A 7,081-nucleotide genomic window follows, 5' to 3' on the forward strand; every position below is an offset into this window, starting at 1 on the left:
TCCTCTAGGCTGCAGGACTAAGAGTGGGACTGGGTAAGTTTATCCCTGCATTGCACTCAAGGCCTATGGGGCAGATGATTCCTTCATAGCTCTTCGCCACAGCAGGATAAAAGTGCTTCAGTGGGCAGGAAAGGCCACCATTAGGTCCAGCTTTGTTGCTTTGTGCCCAGACAGTTGGATTGTGGGGTGGGCATGGCTAAAATACAGGCTCTAGGCCAAACTGAGGTTGATGGCTTAGGATAAGTTTGGTCAGGGACAAGGGCCTCGTCCTGTTTCAATGCCAATTACTGCCTAGCTTCTCAAATAGTCAGGAGAAGGATTTAATTATAATATCCTATCTAATGTTAAYGTCAAATCTTGAGAGGGAAAAAAAAGTTTGCATGGAAAAGTTGTATAGCTTATAATACTCCTATATGAAGGATGGACATCTGGATGATGTTCTATAAAGGCTTATAATAAATACGTATTTTGTGTTTAGCATTTCATCTCATACAAAATTACTGAGGGAAAATCTAGTGATCCTGTGAAGATACTGACTTTATAACTTTGTTAAAGTTATAAATACATATGAATAAAAGGAAAGATGAAATGGATTAAATGTCTTCTTTGGCCTTCCMCTCTAAGTATGTGTGGAGAGGGTGAAAAAGTCCTATCAGTTTTTAATTTGGCAATTTTTGTATGAGACTGCCTGAAGAAAAGAATGTGCTTAAGGGCTTGGGGGATTCTTTCTGGTCCTGCATAAGAACTTCTTAAGTGCCCTTGTCAGTGATGTCGTCAGCTGATACATTAGGATGATGCCCAAGGATCGCTCTGAAGTAGCACGTTCCCTTGAACGCAAAGTGCATGTGTACAGAGATATTGCCTTCTCATTTTTAGCCCTTGGCCAAAATGAGTGGAGAGGTGCTCTAAAATCCCTGGTTTGCAGTCCACTGACAGGGTATATCATGAAGAAAGAAGGAAAAGTTTTCCAGCTGACCTGGATTTCTGCCTGGAGCCAGTAGGCAAAGCAGCYGTGGGCTGCGGGCTGCGATCTGGTGCTACCAGCCTGTGCCAGGGGAATGGGAATTGATCCTTCCAGCCTGAACAGCTAATCCCTGCTTCCCGTTTGCAAAACTCTCTGCTCCTGTCACTACAGGAAAGGTAAAGGTAGAACCGAGTAGGTGGCTTCTACCCCAGCAGCTACTGCAGGAAAAGAAAGCGCTGCTCTTCCTTCCAGCCCCACATCTTCCCTTGCTGCTACAGACACAGCTTTGTGCTGTGGGTCCCACCCCTGCGCTGGGGAGATGTGGGTGCAGGAACGGCTGCTGGGCCTAGATAGGAGACTAGCTGAAGGCAGGGAGGGAGAGTCAATTAAAAATAAAAACAACAACAAMAAAAAACTTTTATTTTGCAATATTAAAAAAGACACGGTTTCATCCTGCTAATGTCTTTTTTTTCTTTGTTATGCTTTGTGTTTAAYTAACTGCCTGGAAAGAAGGATGCATTGGAAACAGAAGGTGTACTTTAGAAGTCTGTAAAACCTGCAGACATAATTAAAGCTAAGCCCATGTCTGCATGAACATGTTGTCACTATTTATGTAATGCTTTGCGCAATACATGCATAGCATAACACTTACTTTTCCATATTGACATTTTGTTTACGCTCAGGAAACAAGCAAGGATTTTCCTGGAAGAATCTATCTCTGAGGCATTCTGGCTGTGCTACACCTTGCTGCTCCGAAGGCCGGTTTGGCACAGGACATGGCCTGGGTTTGTTATGTGCAAGCTGGACCAGTGGGAAAGTCTTCATGGTGTAACGGGATGCCTGAGGGGAAGCCTGAAGGAGCTCTGAGACTGTGTTAATACACAGTGTGTCTGTGCCGCAGTCCGGCGTACGAACCGTGTGCGCGTAGACACAGCGTGTTGCCCCTGGCCATCCCCCTTGACACGGTGCTGAAGGGGAGCTCGTGTCTTAACTGCAAGAACAGGAAACTCTGGCGATGCTCAAGCACGGTAAACATCGAAGAAAAAATTGGTCTAGTGATCTCACTAAGAAAACAAAGATGATCACAGATGTCCTGTGTTACCGTAACTGGTTTCCAGTTGGTGCTGAGATTCCTCCTGTGGACTCATATCAGGAGTACCCACTGCAGCGCGCAGGATCAGAACAAGATCTGGCAATACCTGCAAGGGGTGTCAATGAACCTGAGATGAGGCATATGATGAAAGCACAAAGCACTGTTCCAGGTCTGTTCCTGACTGACGTTGGCTTTTAGTCTAATTGTTTCTAATTTGTGAAGATTTCTATGAATCTTCAAGTTTCTGCAAGGTAAGTTCTGCAATAAAATTAAGATTTATGCATGTGCTTTTAGTGTCTTTAGAATGGTTTCCCTTAGGAGAGAAAGAAAATCTCTTTCCTGCTATCCCTTGTTCTGATATGACTGAACTCTCATTTTGTCCCTCTAAATGTGCAAAATAAAATATTGTCTCTTATTCAGAGTTCTTGTTATCATGCCATTATTTCCTTTTCTTGGAACATTTCTTTGAAGTTCTTTTTCTTCCATCTATTTAGAATGAAGCTGTTTACTCATTATTGTTTTAGATAGAGAATCAATTTGATGTAAATCTTTAAGGTTTCATCCTTTCTCTGCCCTGAGTGTAGTATGTGATCCTCTGCTGTAAACACGACAGCCTGTGCTCAGCATGAAGAGCTCCTGGAACATAATTCTCTAATGGAAAGAAAAATATAGTCCTTTTGACACATCTAGGCTTTTTTTTTTTTTTTTTTTTTAAGATAAGCAATGATAGCCACTCAACTTTGAAGGAGATGAATATGAATCTAAAAAACCAGCTGGCGCTATCGTTTCTGCTCCACAGCTATTGACATTCATGTACACCAAGTCATGTCATTAGCTGCTCTTGTTCTGTCACGAGTGTGTCTGGCTGTTGCGACTCCAAGGACATGTTTATGGAGCTTGTTTACACCTCAGCCAATTACGGGGAGGTGAGTGGCTAAGGGACAAAAGCCAACTCCCTGGTGAAACGTGTTGAGCTCAAACCTTCTTGGCGATTCCAGCACAGACCCACCCTGCTGAGCGCTTCCACAAAAGCCTCTTCTTTCTTCTAACGTGTTGATGGAGATACGTACAGCAGGGCTGTGCACTGGATTCACTGATTTCTCCTTTAAATGTCTTGCAGACAGCATCTTCGGGAAAGCTGGCGACACTCAGAGCTGGTGACCACCTAGCTGAATGCCAAGTCAGCCTCCTTACATTTTAAAAAGGCAGTAATGAATAAATCCAAAAACTGGATCAGTGACAAAAGTTGTTAAAATTCAGCTGTGAATTTTCTGTAGGTTCTCAACGGAATGGTTCTTATTTGTACTAGCTTGGTATTTTATGCCAGTTGCTAGCCAGACAAAACAAAAATACAAAATGAAAGGATGATCTTCTTCAAATATACTTTTAGCTGCAGAGACAGGTAGGGAAATAAATGGAAATGAGGAATAAATGTAATTTTGAGAAATACACTAGGTTGGGCTTTCAGCAAACTGAGAGCTTGGCTGTTTTCAAATTGTTTTGTAGGATCTATAATAAAGGAAGATCTTTTTGTGTTGTTTGTGTGTGGTTGTTAAATGAGGAATTTGAAGGAAGCTGAAGTTATCATAGTACAGAAGTAATGATATGTATGACAGTAATTCAGATATAATACAGTTTGGTAGTAATTCAGAAGAGTTCTTCCCACACACAAAGAAAAATACTAAAATATGTGCAGTTTTAAACATTAAAATTAGGCAACGGCTGAAGCTGCATAGAGTGGGCAAAATATTCCTGTATCAGGAGAGAAAGGATTAAGATGGCTATGAGGCTACTTAGGAATTAAGGCAGCAGCATCTGCCCGATGAGATACAGCAGAAGGAGCTAAGAACAGGTTCTGTGGTCAAAAGCAAGCAGCCAGAAGAGGCCAGATAATCCTCAGTTAACACAGTGAATGTGGCAGAGMAGTTGTGGTTGGGAGAATCACTCTCCATAAGGAACTGTAATATGGGATCACTTCTCTCAGTCCCCAGGGAAGGGTTAGTAAAAGGGAACACTTGGCTCACTGGGGCAAAGCATTCTCAGTGTCTTATCTCAGTAAACACTCCTATACATTATGTTCACTATAGTCTACCACTCAAACTGCCAACTGATGCTATGCCTTTATCACCACGTTTTGTTAACACCATTCCTAATTTTTTAATTATTTGCACATCTGCGCACAAAATGGAAGGCGGAATTTTGTATCAGGTGCCTAATTCCGTAGGGCAACGTCAGGGAAAACCACTGATTTTAGAGGAGGATCCACTCTGGTGAACGTACACAGCGTGCGCTCTCTAAGCCAGCACAGCTGYAGGGTTGCAGGTAAGCAGGGATATGCCTGGGTATGTGTCACCATTCCAGCATGTCACTCGGGAATGCAGACAGATAGCTCTGATTGCTCCAGGTGTCTGTGAAGGTGGGAGGTGGTTAACTGGAGCTGTCACTGCAGAGAACTGGGCAAGCATCACCCTTCTACACCTGCTCCTCTTATACWGCAGGAGGGTAGTAGTTGAGACTGCAAGCAAAGCATCTTGGAGTCTTCTCTGCACAATGACCCAGCTGCAGAAGACAGCCCAGAATAATCTGCCTTTCCTAAGGAAGTTCAACCTCCGAATATTGACCTCACAAATCAAAACCGAGTGATCCCCAGTCCTGGAAGTAAAGGAGATAGAGTTGTAGACTTTGTTTTAAAAACGTGCAACCTTTTGCAGTGACCTGAGTCATTGCTGGAAATGCTTTGAGAGGGTCTCCTGTATCAAGTTGCTTCATTTACACAGAGGAGTGTCTTAGTTTTTAATTAATTTGTGGTTAAGTCTGTGCTACCATGCTAGACCTTAGAGCGAGGTCTGTCAAAACTGCAAGAGGGATGAGGACTTCTTGGCACAGCAGGTAACAAGCTCATGTGAGAACAGGAAACACGCTCACGTGGGGAGTTTTAGCTCCTGARGTTTGTGGCTTTAGAGTGTGTGGAGACTTAGGATTAGATAGCAGCTGGCAGGGGAGGCTAGGGCTGCAGCTTTGTATTTCACTAGGTGATTTTCAATTAAATAACTTGCCCAAAGTCACACAGGACGGCTGAGGAGGAAGGAAACAGCAACCAGGCCTTCCATATCCTTTGGCTTCTATCCTGAACTCTGAACTATACCTATAGTTAATAGTTTGTTTGTTTTGATGCTGCTTATTCACAGAACGGGTGTGAATAACCCACATCAAAAACGGGTTGAGAGAGCTTACCTAAAATGTTTGGAGTGTGACTGAAGTATGGCACTATTGATTGCTAATACCTGCTTAAAAAATAGTTAAAAAATACATTTTCTAATGGAATGATGCCAAGTTAAACTATTGTTAAGTACTTTTAAAGTTTCCTTTCAGGAGCAACGTAAGACAAAAATGGTTTTCTCAAACTTTTGGTATGAGCTCAAAACTTGACTGCTATTACTAAATTGGTATATATATGTAGTGTTACTTTCTTTTAGAAAAATGTTTCAGTCATACAGTAACATTACCATACAGTAGCATCTTCRTCCATGTGGATTTTTCAGTACAGAGGAACAGATTGAGGCAGAGTRTATTCTGATTAAATATATATTGAATCCTTTCTGAACACTTCATGGCTTCATGTAAGCACGGTTTGACACTGATCAGATTTATATGGAACAAATTTGGTCTTCAAAAAAGGGGTTTGAGCTGGAGAATGGGTGCAACACAGGCTGGCACAGCTGCTGTTTGCCAGAACTGCACTAACTCTTGAAGTCGGCATGAGAAGTAGTAGAAGTTTTTTGGTACTTTTAGCCCATCTGCATGGAACAAAGGCAGGAACTTGGAGGCCTTTTATCACACACTTAGCAGGTAAACTGGCTTTTCAGCCCTATAGCCTCCCTGAGGACCGCCCAAAGGTGGCAGTGGGACAGGGCATGTGGATGACAGGGATTAGCCCCAGGAGCAGCAGCAGCAGACTGCAGATGTCTGGGGACTTAGCTGACTGCTATTAGGTGAAAGAAATCTTTTAATTTCTTGGGGAAAAAAAAAAACAGCTTTAGCAGAAGMTGGAAACTGCTGTGGTTTTAATTATATCTATAAAAATTGATTTTTTTTTCTTTTTGTAAGATATTTCAGTATTTACTACATTATCCCTATTTGCTTAGATTTTTCGACCTTGTCCTATTGTATCTAGAATGAGTTATTCAGGCTGAAAAATGCAGGCCGCCTTTCTTGTACGGGAAAATTGGGCAGCATTGTCTTGAGCAACTGTTGTCTAATTGATCCTGAGGCTTTGTCTGAAGGTTTGATCTATGGATCCCAGCTGTGTGTCGTATATCCCGAAATGCAGCATGCTCCAACAGGACTCATTTAACAGTGATAAAAAAAGCAAAACAGGCATTATGAAGATGGTGTTTTGAAGTGTCACACAGAGGCCGGGCTCTTCTCAAAGCCCCCCTTCTCAGGGGCTGCTAAATGAGTTGAATTTATGCTCGCACTCAGCAAGGCCATTAAAAAGCATCGCTAAGAGTGTTTACTACCGCTCAATAACGAACTAACAACAATCACCCGGCTATATTTGGGCTCCTATATTTAACTCTCCCAAGGGAAGGAAATAAATCGAATCTCTCCAAAGCCACCGCGATGCAAACTGCTGGCACATTAGTTAATTAGTAACTCCAGTGATCAAAGCAGCTGGCCCGGCGCAGGGGCCGCGGCCGAGCCCAACGGCCGCCAACGGCCGCCGCCAACGGCCGCCAACGGCGCGCGCTTCTCCCTTTGTCTCCTCACGCGGCCTCCGAGGCAGCGCCGCCTCCCGCCTACACCCCGAAAGGTGGAAAAAAAAAATGACTGAAATAAAGCAAAATAAATGCCAGTAAAGCAAAATGAAGCAAAATAAATAAGGCTGCCGTCCCTGCCCGCGCAGAGCGGCGCTCGCACCCCGAGGGGCCCCCTCCCCTGCCCACCCGCTCGGGCGCGCGGCGCAGGCGCAGCCGCGGCGGGGCCGGGGCCGCCTCCTCCCCTCGCTCGCTGCTGCTGGCGGG

The sequence above is a fragment of the Nothoprocta perdicaria genome, unplaced genomic scaffold, assembly GCF_003342845.1.
Source record: "Nothoprocta perdicaria isolate Ctin4 unplaced genomic scaffold, notPer1 scaffold_39, whole genome shotgun sequence".
Lineage (NCBI taxonomy): Eukaryota > Metazoa > Chordata > Aves > Tinamiformes > Tinamidae > Nothoprocta > Nothoprocta perdicaria.